General features: G+C 43.3%; 1 pseudogene; it reads right to left on the minus strand.

Moving 5' to 3' along the window:
• Positions 1 to 398: 398 nt before the first annotated feature.
• LOC147662057 (cathepsin B pseudogene) overlaps positions 399 to 16,628 on the minus strand; it is a 65,167-nt pseudogene continuing 48,937 nt past the window's right edge.

The following is a 16,628-nucleotide window of genomic DNA, read 5'->3' on the forward strand; positions in this document are numbered from 1 at the left end:
ATGTAAAAAGACCCAATTGCGGGCATTCTCCGGTAATACCCCTACGATCTGGAATTCCCTACCCAAAGACCTTCGCTGCAACCCCTCCTACCCTCTCTTCAAAAAAAGACTCAAAATACTTCTCCTCAATAAATATTGGGGCTCTTAATGTTTCTTGATCTTGACCCTTCTCATCTCCCATCTACTCTGATTCGCTCTCTTACTCAACCCCTCTCCCACTTCCATCTCACTCTCCCCCACCTCACCCCCTTCTTTAGCGCTATTGTCAACTCTCCCTGTCCCTCTACTACTCCTCTCTCCTTACCCCTATCACTTAAGTCACGCAATGTTTTTATCTCTTTTAATCTTCCTATTCACTTTCAACCACATATTGTACTTACTATGTTCCTGTGTTATCACTATGTAAAGCACTCTGATACTCTCGGGTCCAGCAGCGCTATATAAAACCTTTTAAATAAATAAATCTCCTGCTCACTGTTGGGAATGCTGTAGACGTTGCACCATAATGTTTATCCTGTTTTTATGAAGGAGTCAATCAATCAATTAACACTTATAGAGCGCAGCAAATCACTTGTGAGGGTCTCGAGGCGCTGTAGTTCAGTGTAGCCCTCCTTGCATTGGGAGTGTCTCCATCCTCTCCAGTGCATGAAGGAAGCGAACCAATCACATGATGCTCACAAGGGGAAAGAGTGTATGGTCTGCAGCCTGCATGGGAGTCATACATCTCACCAGATACAAGAGCATGTCTTGCCCAGTAGTTCCAGGCTCCAACCGGATAGCCCCATTACAGCCCATACGACATTCCAGTCCACAGCCGGTCAGCAGATCCTCAGCTCAGATTTCTGCATTTGGTTTTCCATTAGGATGAACATATATTTGGTCTGAAATTGCTTCCAGAGCTCTAAAAGCCAACGGGAGCCACAAGAGCCTTGGTATCTGATCTCTTGAATAGTTGGCCAGTTCAGCTACTGTGTTCGGGGGTCATAGGGGCATATTCTCAAGGAGTTATCGCTGAGTTATCAGCACTTTATCGCAGCCAAAGTTGGAATAAAATCATCACCCCATTCACAAGGTGGTGCTAACAGCCCATAGCACCAGTTTACCTGCGATAGCCGTCGCAAAAAACATCACCACAGATGACCCCGGCAACTTTCGCTAATGAGATGCAGAGTAGGTGTTACAGTGCAAAAAGCAGAGACAACACCACTCCGCAACATTCTCAATGACCCGCCAAATCGGTGATAAGAACACAAAACTGACGATAAGCCGCGTTAGCAGCAGGAAATAACACCTGCTCTGACCTGATGTAAAGTCGGATGACAGCCTACACCACAAAAGGGAGCACAGCCCAGAGCAACACCTGAAGGGCAACAGATGCCTTGGAGCCAACGATCATGCAGCGTGGAGCCCTAACAGGGCCAATACACCCACCACCACCACCCCCAAGACCCCCCTCCCCCAGGAGCCAGCCCCCCCTCAGACCAACACTGAGGCAGCGCAGACAAAGACAGCAACCCTCAGAAAATGCACCAAACTCACAGACCCAACACCAGAGAATGCCATTGCCCACTACATGCTCGAAGGGACAACGATCCTCAGCATCCTGACCACCATTGGCCACAGGCTGGCGGTGCCAATACAGCGGACAACCAACATCCCACCTCAGACAAAGCTGCTGGCCGTGCCTCACTTGTCGGCCTCTGGTACCCTCCAACCAACAACCACATGAGACAGAGGAGTCACACTGCCAGCCCAATTCAAATCCTCCCAAAAATTGCCATGGTTGACACCATCAGCTTGGTACCCCACTATCTATACTTCCCCCACACTGCGCAGGAACAGCCGGAGACCAAGCAAGGCGTCTATGCCACAGCTGGCATCCCGCACGTGTCAGGGGGCAATTGACTGTACACATGTCCTATTTGTGCCCCCTGGCAACACTGCACACAATAACCCCAACAGAAAGCGCACATATCACACCAATGTGCAGGCTCTAGTTTACCACTGGGAAATCACCACCAACTTTGAAGCCAACCACCCAGGCAGTCTGCATGCTTTACACATCTTCCGTCAGTCCGTCATCAACCTGTGTTATGTGGATGCCACCCACGAAAATGAACCGCCCTTAGGCAAATAACAAATGAACAGAGCACACACCTCAACTCCACAATAATGCAACTCACAACACTGGAAATGCACACATCACAAGCTCACATACAATATGCCAACAACATGCGCACACACCAGACAAAACAGCACAACTCACTGTGGGAACCTGGACCAGCCATGTACATCAGCCATCAACGGCATGGCACCTCAGCCACACAATAGCAGAATGTCGGAAGAGGTAGGGACCAGGCATGTGCGAAGGAGGCAATTGACCGATGACGAAGAATGGACAATATACCAAGTGTGGCATGGATGTGAGGGCCAGACTGCAGTATGCAGACCACAGACAGATCCATGTCGACATACATTGCTGGTTTTTGGAGTGTACTGACCAGTGAACACAATCATGTCACCCAAGTCAGTGGGGAAGAATGCAGAAATGTAGCTTGTTACGTCTCCCCGCTTAAGCTTGAGCGGAGTGGGCTGGCCCGGCATACACCAGGCCAGCGTAGGGATGTGAATAAAAAGCACGTAACTCTGGGTGTTGTCCTCTTCCGGAATGGCCAACGTCATTGCCAGGGTGGCGCCTCTCACCCTGCCACGATCCCATCGCCGTGAGCGGTGTTAGCTGCAATCCTGTGCGCCTGCTGCAGCCCGGGCCGCTGGTCCCCGAAGCAGTCTTGCCTGCCCCTGCGCACCCAGGCCTCAATGCCCACCTGCCGCCACCGGCATGTGTCGAAGAGGGCCCACCACCTGCCGGTGCAAGCTCCAAGGCCGAGGCCTGCGACCTTGGGGCCTCCTCAAACAATCACGGCCTCCGCAACACAGGCCCGCAGTACTCCTTTCTCGTTGATGTACGTCACCGGCAGACACAGCGGACAAGTAGGTCACACGTTTGGAACTGGGACTTGATTAAACCATGGCAGGGAACATAGGATCACTGAAATAATATCGAGGGACAAAATATCGACTTGCCAAAATATCGTGGACAAAATATCGACAGTCAAAATATCGAGTTTGTATCTACAAACAGGTAAGTACAAAAATATCGAGTACAAAATATCGTTAACAATAATATAGATGTAAAAAATATCGACTTTATTAAAAACAGTGTTAAATTAAATTAATATTAAATTTTAATTACTAAAATATACTTAAAAATACTTAAATTAAATTATAATTAAATAATAAATGAAAATAATAAAAATAATTTTTACAATCTTATTTGTTGACCCTGAACCCTAAAATATACCCCTTTACCCAAAAACCCAAAACTGACCCTGAACCCTAAAAATACCCCTTTACCCAAAAACTAAAAACTGACCCTGAACCCTAAAAATGGCCCTTTACCCAAAAAACTGAAAACTGACCCTGAACCCTAAAAATGCCCCTTTACCCAAAAACTGAAAACTGACCTTGAACCCTAAAAATGCCCCTTTACCCAAAAACTGAAAACTGACCCTGAACCCTAAAAATGCCCCTTTAACCAAAAACTAAAAACTGACCCTGAACCCTAAAAATGCCCCTTTACCCAAAAACTGAAAACTGACCCTGAACCCTAAAAATGCCCCTTTACCCAAAAACTAAAAACTGACCCTGAACCCTAAAAATACCCCTTTACCCTAAAACTTAAAACTGACCCAAAACCCTAAAAATACCCCTTTACCCAAGAACTGAAAACTGACCCTGAACCCTAAACATACCCCTTTACCCAAAATTTATCAATATTATTTAATTACCAAATAATTATTAATTAACAATAACAATAAAGTAAATATATTAACACATTAGCTGTAATTATTTTAATAATTAATATTATTTGTTTCCAATTAATTACTTAACAATAACACAAAATTATATATATTAAAATGTACTCTAATTAATGTAATTAACTAATTACAATTAATTAATTACCAATTAATTACTAATACAAAATATGTACAAAATTATATTAATTAATTAACTAATTATCATTGATTAATTATCAATTAATTATTAATTATAAATATTTACAAACATATATTAATTAATTAATTATTATTAAATTACTTCCCACCCTATTCCCCTATAAACCCACAACCCGCTACAGAATTACATTACGCAATTATAAAAAAAAAAAATTCATTTAATAAAATATTTTATAACATTAATACACACTTTTCACACATATTATTACATAAAAATACACTATAAAATATTATATATTATTAAAAATTCGATATTTTTGCTATCTATATTTTATACAGTCGATATTACTTCACTTACCTGAAAAACGATATTTTTGTAGTCGATATTATGTCCAGTCGATATTTTGTCCAGTCTATATTTAAAACTCGATATTATGTCCAGTCGATATTTTGGAGTCGATATTTTGTCTGTGCACCGGGAACATAATATATGGCAGATTTTAAATCTCTATACTCCCTTCGATTAGTGGTGCGACTAAGTCTGTGCATAGAATCACAACCACACGTGCATGTGGGCCCACCCGGACTACTGCCCTCGGCCTACGCTGCGCTCGAGTAGGTCACACATTTGGGGCTGAGTCTTGATTACACCGTGGCAGAGGACATTCACTGTGGCAGAGCCTATGTCACTATACTCCCTTCGATTAATGGTGCCACAAAGTCTGTGCATAGCATCACAACCACACATGCATGTGGGCCCACACGAACTACTGCCCCTGGCCTACGCTGCGCACGAGTAGGTCACACATCTGAAACTGAGTCTTGATTACACCATGGCAGAGAACATTAATTGTGACAGAGTCTATGTCACTAAACTCCCTTCGATTAGTGGTGCCACCAAGTCTGTGCATAGAATCGCAACCACACATGCATTTGGGCCCACGCGGACTACTGCCCTCGAACTACGCTGCTCTCGAGTAGGTTACACATTTGGAACTGAGCATCGATTTTTCAAAGACAGAGCACATATTATTGCACGCAAGGAGAGGCGTAAGAGGATGACGCGGTGCAGTCGGGAGGAAAAAAGGATCATCGTTACGGAGGTGATCGTACACTACCGAGTATGTGGATTGCCGAAGCACTCTATATCAAGTAAAAGATTGTACAGTGACAATTTATCAAGCAAATACAAACACCAATTTGACAGAAGTGAAAAAAAGTTCCAATAGATGAGTAAATCTTGGAGTCTTTAATGAAGATTACAGCCAGCCGACACGTGTTTCATCGCCTTCGCGATTCCTCAGGGCTGAAACAAACAAATGAGTAGCGTCTAGCATATTCTTTGTACAAATAGATTTACATACAAGACCATAATTCTTGGTCCTTACGAGCATACAGTGAGTGCTTCCTCTTGCAGTGAGCATACAGTGATTTTTTCAAGTTTGTTTCACTAGTGCCACCACAATACATCCGTGTCGAAAAAGGAGTGTCTATTATCGATGTTTTATAAGGACGTGGATGTATGTGATCATGATTGTGATGGATCTGTGCAGGGACGGAAAATTCATCAGTTATCTCCAACGACAAAATGACACGTGCTCTACCTCGCAACGGAAGTGTCCTATCCGTGTACGGCTCTTACATCCATCATGCCGAATCTTAGTGAAATAGTGAAAACATGTGTCATTATAAAAGCCTACCTAGATGGCCGTGTCAACGTCAGAAGGTCTATATGTTTGTTGAGAAGAAAAAGACAAAATCGGAAAAATCTCATCACTAATTGTACTAACGTGATATTCAGGCAACATATCACCATAATGAGAATGTCCGCCAATAACTACAAGCAGACTCACCGCTCAGCTGGTGATACTTCCGACCCAGCCGGGCCCTTGACCTGTTACACTAGTTCGAGTGCGTCCAGCAGCAGTAAAAATTCTTTGTTTCTGTGACAGAGTAAAAGTAGATGTGTCACCTTAGATACATGTTGTTCGAAACATCATCTCGGTGAGTCGAGTCGATACTTAGCTATGTAATCCAAAGTTTCAAGGATTATCTTAATAGAACCATTGTCTTCAAAATACCTGCCTAGAACTTCCCTTTCTATTGTTTAGATCTCATTACTTATCCCGATTTCTTGAGCATACTTAGTGTGTCATGCATGACCTTAAAAAGTACTTCTATTCTACTTACATGCGTCTAGATATCACACAAGTATAAATCGGGCTCGGAGACCACCCGATATAGTTCACGAAATTTTGAAACTTCCGTTTTCAACAAGATGCTGTTAGGGAAAATGATATTACCGTCAAATATTGACAAAGTTAGTCATTACTGAACAAAGTTACATCTCAGAAGGTCTGGGTTAACCTTACCAAATTGACTTTCTGTGCGTGGATACCGGTTGCGGCTCCAATTCAGGCGTGCGCCAAGCTAAAAGAAATCGAGTGATAGGGAAATATTAGACCTATACTCGTTATACACAGTGAATCAAGAAGCAACTCCTATTTTAGAATCCGTGTACGTTCGCATGATTCACTTACCCGTGTGCGGCTCTTCCGATTGTGTCCGGTGGGTGCACCTCCTCCGAGCCCTGTTCCTGTTTGGACACGTGATAGCGTTCAAACCGACGTATATGCGTGCCTAAACGTGACGCGTTCAAAAGACTAGAACGCATACGGGAGTAGCGCCTCGGCCATGTTGGATAGTTTAGTTCTGTTTAGTTACCCTACTTGCTGAGTAGGACTTCCGTTCATGTAATATTTACAACTCGTATAAGATGAAGTGAGAGTTTATTCTTGTAGGTTATAAAACATAAGTATGTTGTAGCAGATGTGCGATCAGTTGGTCGCAATATCAATCGTCCGAAACACTCTCGTCGAAGTGTATCAAATTCCATACATATCATATTACCAGTGGGTATATATCCTAGGGAACGCCAGTATTTTGCATGGTAGATTCCAATTCACTAGTGCAGTGTAACACTAGATTCCAATATGGTTGTCCATAGTGAAGTGCACACCGTGGTAGACCAACTGATCGCACATCTGCTACAACATACTTATGTCTTATAACCTACAAGAATAAACTCTCACTTCATCTTATACGAGTTGTAAATATTACATGAACGGAAGTCCTACTCAGCAAGTAGGGTAACTAAACAGAACTAAACTATCCAACATGGCCGAGGCGCTACTCCCGTATGCGTTCTAGTCTTTTGAACGCGTCACGTTTAGGCACGCATATACGTCGGTTTGAACGCTATCACGTGTCCAAACAGGAACAGGGCTCGGAGGAGGTGCACCCACCGGACACAATCGGAAGAGCCGCACACGGGTAAGTGAATCATGCGAACGTACACGGATTCTAAAATAGGAGTTGCTTCTTGATTCACTGTGTATAACGAGTATAGGTCTAATATTTCCCTATCACTCGATTTCTTTTAGCTTGGCGCACGCCTGAATTGGAACCGCAACCGGTATCCACGCACAGAAAGTCAATTTGGTAAGGTTAACCCAGACCTTCTGAGATGTAACTTTGTTCAGTAATGACTAACTTTGTCAATATTTGACGGTAATATCATTTTCCCTAACAGCATCTTGTTGAAAACGGAAGTTTCAAAATTTCGTGAACTATATCGGGTGGTCTCCGAGCCCGATTTATACTTGTGTGATATCTAGACGCATGTAAGTAGAATAGAAGTACTTTTTAAGGTCATGCATGACACACTAAGTATGCTCAAGAAATCGGGATAAGTAATGAGATCTAAACAATAGAAAGGGAAGTTCTAGGCAGGTATTTTGAAGACAATGGTTCTATTAAGATAATCCTTGAAACTTTGGATTACATAGCTAAGTATCGACTCGACTCACCGAGATGATGTTTCGAACAACATGTATCTAAGGTGACACATCTACTTTTACTCTGTCACAGAAACAAAGAATTTTTACTGCTGCTGGACGCACTCGAACTAGTGTAACAGGTCAAGGGCCCGGCTGGGTTGGAAGTATCACCAGCTGAGCGGTGAGTCTGCTTGTAGTTATTGGCGGACATTCTCATTATGGTGATATCTTGCCTGAATATCACGTTAGTACAATTAGTGATGAGATTTTTCCGATTTTGTCTTTTTCTTCTCAACAAACATATAGACCTTCTGACGTTGACACGGCCATCTAGGTAGGCTTTTATAATGACACATATTTTCATTATTTCACTAAGATTCGGCATGATGGATGTAAGAGCCGTACACGGATAGGACACTTCCGTTGCGAGGTAGAGCACGTGTCATTTTTTCGTTGGAGATAACTGATGAATTTTCCGTCCCTGCACAGATCCATCACAATCATGATCACATACATCCACGTCCTTATAAAACATCGATAATAGACACTCCTTTTTCGACACGGATGTATTGTGGTGGCACTAGTGAAACGAACTTGAAAAAATCACTGTATGCTCACTGCAAGAGGAAGCACTCACTGTATGCTCGTAAGGACCAAGAATTATGGTCTTGTATGTAAATCTATTTGTACAAAGAATATGCTAGACGCTACTCATTTGTTTGTTTCAGCCCTGAGGAATCGCGAAGGCGATGAAACACGTGTTGGCTGGCTGTAATCTTCATTAAAGACTCCAAGATTTACTCATCTATTGGAACTTTTTTTCACTTCTGTCAAATTGGTGTTTGTAATTGCTTGATAAATTGTCACTGTACAATCTTTTACTTGATATAGAGTGCTTCGGCAATCCACATACTAGTTAGTAGTAATTCTCTACTCATAGGAGTGGTTTAGGTTTACCCACTCGCCGATTAGCACCTAGGAAACTCAGAGTTATAACCATATGCGTATAAACTGGCAGTGCACCCAATCAGAACTGGTCCAAAAACCTTCATCTCCTTAGTCTGTCTGCAGTTGAGGGTAGCCGCCACGCATTATTAACATTTGTGAAACATTTCTAGTATACCAGTGCTAGATACACCAGATATTCCCAATATGGATCGTACCAAAATGGCAGAAGAATTGTTTGAGAACCTAGCGAAAGGCATGTCCTCTCAAACTGCTTCCACTAGCACTAATCCCCCTCGCATTGAGGGCCTCAGAGACAAATTCATTAAACTAGAACGCTTAAAGAAGCTAGAAAATTCAAAATGGTGGTATGGAGCGACTCTCAAACAATATTTGAGATTAAAACGCGTCCCTAGAGGTCTGAGAGGCCAAATCTTTCCCACCTACGACGACCTGGATGCCGACCTCATGATCAAATGGGAAGAATCTCTCTCTAATAATTCTATTACTCTTATGGAAATATTAATTGTAAGTGCTGAACGCAAAGTTACTAAATTACAAACTGAAATAGCCACAATAGAACAAGAAATTAAAGATTTAAATAAACCTGAATCTACTGTAAAAAATTATACCATCCTGGATGAAATCCTATTAAAACATCAATCTGATATTAAAAATAGGAAAGCCAGGCAACTTAGAAGGGATGAGTTGGATTATACCCGTGGTCGGATTTTTACTTTTGACAAAAAATATGATTCCCTGATCCCTAATAGCTCTAAGAATGTCAATAAGAAAACACAAGGTTCAGAACCTGCCTCTTTGTCATCTAGCAACGCTTCACTCAACTCCCTAGGCGCTGCAGGGGGAGAATCAGACAACCAGGATAGACAAGGGATGCCACCTTTTTTTCAAGAGGTTTTACGGATCAGGAAGGGCAACAGATTCCCTACAGCAAGAAACCAATCAGATCCAAAACCAGGAGGGGCAGGGGACGAAAGCTCAGAGGACTACAGAAGGAAGCTGAGATCAGGGGCCAACAGGAATTAGATGGTGCAGACACTAGAGAAGTTCAGGTGATCAACCTCTCCAAATTACACCTCACTCCAGACATGGTTTTGCTCCTTAGCAAAGGTCTAAGTTTCAATCCATACGCAACTGGGGATATTTGTAAACTAAAAATTGATTTGTTTAAATTTGTGAGGAACCTAAAAATGAAAAAGCATTTCTTTGGTTTGGAGAAAAGGGATAGAGGGGTTAGAAACATACCTGTAACAAGCACCACTGAATCTTTATCAATAAATGATGTGCATGCAACTCATCTTCTTTTATCATTGACCGACATGGAAGATTCTCCTCTAGATATGGACAGACTTCTAGAGGAGTTGGATATAGAATCTGATTTTAGCATTGTCAGTGGGCTCAAATCCAAGTCGAAATGGATTCCCACACTACCTGGTGGCAATGCCATAGACAATTTTTATAGACGTGTGTTAGAAGATCTTGACCACCTGAACCGTCTACACAAAGACAGAATGTTTAAGTACAAGGATAACCTCACCATTGGGGAAAGAGTAGCACTTAACACACTTATGAATGACAACACTATCACCATACGGGAGGCGGACAAGGGAGGGAATGTAGTGGTAATGGATCGCATAGATTATCAACTTGAAATTAATCATCAATTACAAGATGAATTGTGCTATGAACGCCTCACTTACAACCCCATTGGTCCCCTAACAATAGACATTAACTCTCATTTGTTAAATTGGAAGCAATCAGGGTTACTTAATGAGGAAGAATACTTGTATTTAAAAGTATTCAGACCTACATATCCATGGTTATACACTTTGCCTAAGATACACAAAAACCTACCCTTTCCACCGGGGAGACCAATTGTGTCTGGCATAGGGGGCCCGACAGAAAGAATAGCAGAATACGTGGATCTTTTTCTGGGCCCGCTAGTTAAAAACTTACCTTCCTATATACAGGACTCTAAGCATATTCTGAGTACCTTAGCAGACATGGAATGGCAAGAAGACTTTCTTCTTGTAACAATGGATGTGGTGTCCCTGTACACCAGTATTAACACGGATTTGGGTATTCAGGCAATCAACAAATTCCTTGGTAACAGACCTGCCACACTCTGGAAACATACTGAAATGCTATCCACAATGATAGAATTGGTCCTCAAAAATAACTATTTTATGTGTGACAAGAACTGGTATCGACAAAAGCAAGGTGTAGCCATGGGCTCTAAAATATCACCCTCTTTTGCGAACCTGTTCATGGGTGCACTAGAGGCAGACCTGATTTGGGGCGAAAAGGGTGCTCAATATATCGACTCCATAATTTTTTGGGGTCGATATATTGATGACTGCATCCTCATTTGGTCAGGCTCAGAGGAGCAACTACAAAATTTCTTTCAATACCTGAATGATAATACTTGGAAGATCAGCTTCACTATGAAGTGGAGTAAAACGAATATGGAATTCCTAGACATTGAGTTCTATATTTCTTCCAATTGCTTGCATAGTAGACTGTTCAGGAAGTCAACAGCATGCAATGCAATTCTGCATGCTTCAAGCTCTCACCCTTCACATCAGATCAACGCCATACCCTTTGGCGAATTTATTCGGGCAAGGAGAAACTGTAGTGAAGACTGTGAGTTTGGGAGATGTCTTACCAGCATGAAAGAAAGATTCCGCACCAGGGGTTATACAAAGAACACCATTGCCAAAGCTGAGAAAAGAATTAAGAGAGTCAAAAGAATAGATACTCTTACCACTAGACAGAAGCTTAATTCTGACAAGAAAGACTGTATAAGAATGGTCACGGACTTTAATTCACTTCATGTGGATTTACGTAAAAGTCTAACAAAACATTGGAGTCTACTAAAAACTGAGAAAGCACTGACTGAGTACATCACAGATCGACCGCAAATCTCTTTTAGAAGAGGAAATACACTACGGAACAAGTTGAGTCCCACAGTACCCCGGGATATAAGGAGTGCTGATTGGTTGACACAACGTGGTCTGGGTTTCCACAAATGCGGGTTCTGCAGTATGTGTAAATGGGCGAAACACGGCATTACAAATTTTGTGGGCCCTGATGGAGTATTGTATACCATCAGGAGTAACATTAATTGTACAACCAAATTTGTCATTTATATTATTGAATGTGAATGTGGCAAACGTTATGTGGGAAGCACGATTAGACCACTAAAAGAGAGAATGATGGAACATGTGAGAGCCATTGTGAATGGTGACCCCAAATATCCCGTGGCCTTACATGTAGCCTCTTGCCAAAAAGATCAGAGAAACAAAAATGTGCAATTTTTTGGAATAGAAACTGTTCCTTTGGAAACAAGAGGTGGGAATCGTGAGCTGAGACTGAGACGCACTGAAGCGACCTGGATTATGCGTTTAAAGTCTGTGGAGTTAGGGTTAAATTATGACCAGGAAATGCAATACTTTTTGGGTGATTGAATAGAGATACTGTAATATTGCCTACACATCTGATTGTCATAAAAGTAAGAAATGTTGCAGAATTGTGTCTGTGAAAACGCTAATACCTAGATTTTTCCTAAATGCTGGGATGAGTCTCCTGCACTAACGAATATTGTTATAAAATCCAAATACTATCCTACGATACTATACGCAATGTTATGTGATATATAGTCACAGTATGAATGGGCTATTCACTCGTAAAGAAACTTTTCTCTACCACGGTGTGCACTTCACTATGGACAACCATATTGGAATCTAGTGTTACACTGCACTAGTGAATTGGAATCTACCATGCAAAATACCGGCGTTCCCTAGGATATATACCCACTGGTAATATGATATGTATGGAATTTGATACACTTCGACGAGAGTGTTTCGGACGATTGATATTGCGACCAACTGATCGCACATCTGCTACAACATACTTATGTCTTATAACCTACAAGAATAAACTCTCACTTCATCTTATACGAGTTGTAAATATTACATGAACGGAAGTCCTACTCAGCAAGTAGGGTAACTAAACAGAACTAAACTATCCAACATGGCCGAGGCGCTACTCCCGTATGTGTTCTAGTCTTTTGAACGCGTCACGTTTAGGCACGCATATACGTCGGTTTGAACGCTATCACGTGTCCAAACAGGAACAGGGCTCGGAGGAGGTGCACCCACCGGACACAATCGGAAGAGCCGCACACGGGTAAGTGAATCATGCGAACGTACACGGATTCTAAAATAGGAGTTGCTTCTTGATTCACTGTGTATAACGAGTATAGGTCTAATATTTCCCTATCACTCGATTTCTTTTAGCTTGGCGCACGCCTGAATTGGAACCGCAACCGGTATCCACGCACAGAAAGTCAATTTGGTAAGGTTAACCCAGACCTTCTGAGATGTAACTTTGTTCAGTAATGACTAACTTTGTCAATATTTGACGGTAATATCATTTTCCCTAACAGCATCTTGTTGAAAACGGAAGTTTCAAAATTTCGTGAACTATATCGGGTGGTCTCCGAGCCCGATTTATACTTGTGTGATATCTAGACGCATGTAAGTAGAATAGAAGTACTTTTTAAGGTCATGCATGACACACTAAGTATGCTCAAGAAATCGGGATAAGTAATGAGATCTAAACAATAGAAAGGGAAGTTCTAGGCAGGTATTTTGAAGACAATGGTTCTATTAAGATAATCCTTGAAACTTTGGATTACATAGCTAAGTATCGACTCGACTCACCGAGATGATGTTTCGAACAACATGTATCTAAGGTGACACATCTACTTTTACTCTGTCACAGAAACAAAGAATTTTTACTGCTGCTGGACGCACTCGAACTAGTGTAACAGGTCAAGGGCCCGGCTGGGTCGGAAGTATCACCAGCTGAGCGGTGAGTCTGCTTGTAGTTATTGGCGGACATTCTCATTATGGTGATATCTTGCCTGAATATCACGTTAGTACAATTAGTGATGAGATTTTTCCGATTTTGTCTTTTTCTTCTCAACAAACATATAGACCTTCTGACGTTGACACGGCCATCTAGGTAGGCTTTTATAATGACACATGTTTTCACTATTTCACTAAGATTCGGCATGATGGATGTAAGAGCCGTACACGGATAGGACACTTCCGTTGCGAGGTAGAGCACGTGTCATTTTGTCGTTGGAGATAACTGATGAATTTTCCGTCCCTGCACAGATCCATCACAATCATGATCACATACATCCACGTCCTTATAAAACATCGATAATAGACACTCCTTTTTCGACACGGATGTATTGTGGTGGCACTAGTGAAACAAACTTGAAAAAATCACTGTATGCTCACTGCAAGAGGAAGCACTCACTGTATGCTCGTAAGGACCAAGAATTATGGTCTTGTATGTAAATCTATTTGTACAAAGAATATGCTAGACGCTACTCATTTGTTTGTTTCAGCCCTGAGGAATCGCGAAGGCGATGAAACACGTGTCGGCTGGCTGTAATCTTCATTAAAGACTCCAAGATTTACTCATCTATTGGAACTTTTTTTCACTTCTGTCAAATTGGTGTTTGTAATTGCTTGATAAATTGTCACTGTACAATCTTTTACTTGATATAGAGTGCTTCGGCAATCCACATACTAGTTAGTAGTAATTCTCTACTCATAGGAGTGGTTTAGGTTTACCCACTCGCCGATTAGCACCTAGGAAACTCAGAGTTATAACCATATGCGTATAAACTGGCAGTGCACCCAATCAGAACTGGTCCAAAAACCTTCATCTCCTTAATCGTACACTACCGACACCTGCCCTGCTGTCACTTACTCTGTGCACTGCTAGCCTACAACACGTGGCTGTGGGCCAGTGCTCACTGCTGCCTCCGGCCTACACTGCAGTCCAGTAGTTTCATAGAGTCTTGATTTAGCAATGGCAGAGTTCATATCAGTGTACCAGCATAATTTCAGACTGCATCCCCTCTCAGCCTCGGTGCCACTAAGTCTGTACCCCGATATTCATGGACACACTCTGGTTGATCTTTGGTGCCATCTGAGTCTATGGACTATGGGGTAGTTTTCATCCTCAAGTAGCTGATACCGAATTGGTGGTGAAAACTAGGCTGTAGCATTCCACTCCTCAATTTGCTGCTTCTGGACGACTTCTGCCCTCTGCATCATGTCCTGGAAGACACCCTCCACTGTCCCACGCAACCCTCCACCACATTCACTTCGGACATCGATGAGGACCCACTCAGTCCACCTGGCCCCACCTCATTACACCGCAATTTACCGTCCCATAGCATTGTGCCTGTGCCAGCCGCTGTGCATCTAGGGCCACTAACTCTGTGCAGCTCAAGTCAGGGAACATTTCTTCTGATATATTGGATGTCCTCTGCGATGATGGCCTTGGGGTCGTCAACGTCATGTGTCTGTGGCCCTGCGCTGTCCGCTGCCTTCGGCCTCAACTGCGATCCACCAGGGCTCACACATCAAACCGAGTACCGACTGGCCCTGATGTTGCATCACCGCAGGAGGCACATGCCAGCACCGCCAGGACCACCTCCAACCGCCATCTGCCAGAGTCGAATAGTGGCCCTGACAGACTAACGGAGTTGTTCACACCTGTCGTGGATGCCATCATCTGCCTGATACCCTGCTCAGCACTCCGGGTGCCACTGACTCAGTGCACCGCATGTCATTGTCCGTTACTGACAGAGTGTTGTGCTGCGGAGATGTTATGCAGCAATGTCACCTCAGGCAGTGTGGGAGACCTGGGACGATGATGAGGAAGATGATGCAGGTGTAACTCACCCCACTGCAGCTGCATCATGACTATCCCGAAGGCACGCAATCCTAGATAATCCATTCACATGTGCACGCTCATCTTTAGTGCCCCAACCTTAGTGCACTGCAAATCACGGACACTTATGTTTGCATGTTGGGTGTCCTCTGTACTTACTCCGGCTACCACCATGATGCTTCGCAGTTGTTCATGTCATGCTGGTGTTTTCTGTTTCTGTTATAATGGTGATCACTATATAAGTTGTTGCCAGCATCCAACCACTCTGTGTGCGCTGGCTTATGCTCACCCTACACCCATCCAGCACAGGCATCACTGTACATGTGGCCATGCCAATAAAAGGGCCGGGCGCACGTGCCCTTAGCCAGTTCCACATACTATCTGCGTGTGTCCGTGTGGTCATGATGTCTGCATGTGGGCCCCGGGCCCTTCAACATTACTATGTGCTGTGTACAGCGGATGCAACCATGTCACCGCAGGCAGCGGGTAAGACCTTGGACATGTAGCTTTGTCGTCCCCAACTCAATATGTAAGAGTAGTGCGCTGGGCCGCCGTACGCAGGTCCTTCGCGGGTGTGTGACTGATCATAGTGGGGCTCTCGGCGTGGTACATTACATGAAATGTGCAGATGCATGTGTCTGTGTCGTAGTTTGGATCTCCTTTGTGGTGTGTAGGTTGTCCCTGAAGAGAAGTGGGCACCCACGTGTGTGATCTCGATCATCTTCCATGTGTGCAGACCCCACCCGCACCTGTTTAGCCACCTCCCTTTGGCATTCTGACACCTGGCATTGGGATGCCATGTGTGGCTCGGTGAAGTGTTGGGAGTCAGGTGTGGTGGCGGGGGCTTCCTGCTGTGTGGTCTGTGCAGGGGGTGGGCTCTCCTCTATGTAGCATGGCTGCCCTGATCCTGGGAGTGGGTTGCCTGTGATGTCAATGAGCTGTTGCGGGGCATCTGTGCCGAAGGTGTGGTGGTCCTCTCCAGCATCACTGATGAGTTGTGTGGTCGGCTCTGCTGGTGTTGTGTGTCCGTCTGCAATGTGAAGGG

Source organism: Lissotriton vulgaris, unplaced genomic scaffold, assembly GCF_964263255.1.
Source record: "Lissotriton vulgaris unplaced genomic scaffold, aLisVul1.2 SCAFFOLD_511, whole genome shotgun sequence".
Classification (NCBI taxonomy): Eukaryota; Metazoa; Chordata; class Amphibia; order Caudata; family Salamandridae; genus Lissotriton; species Lissotriton vulgaris.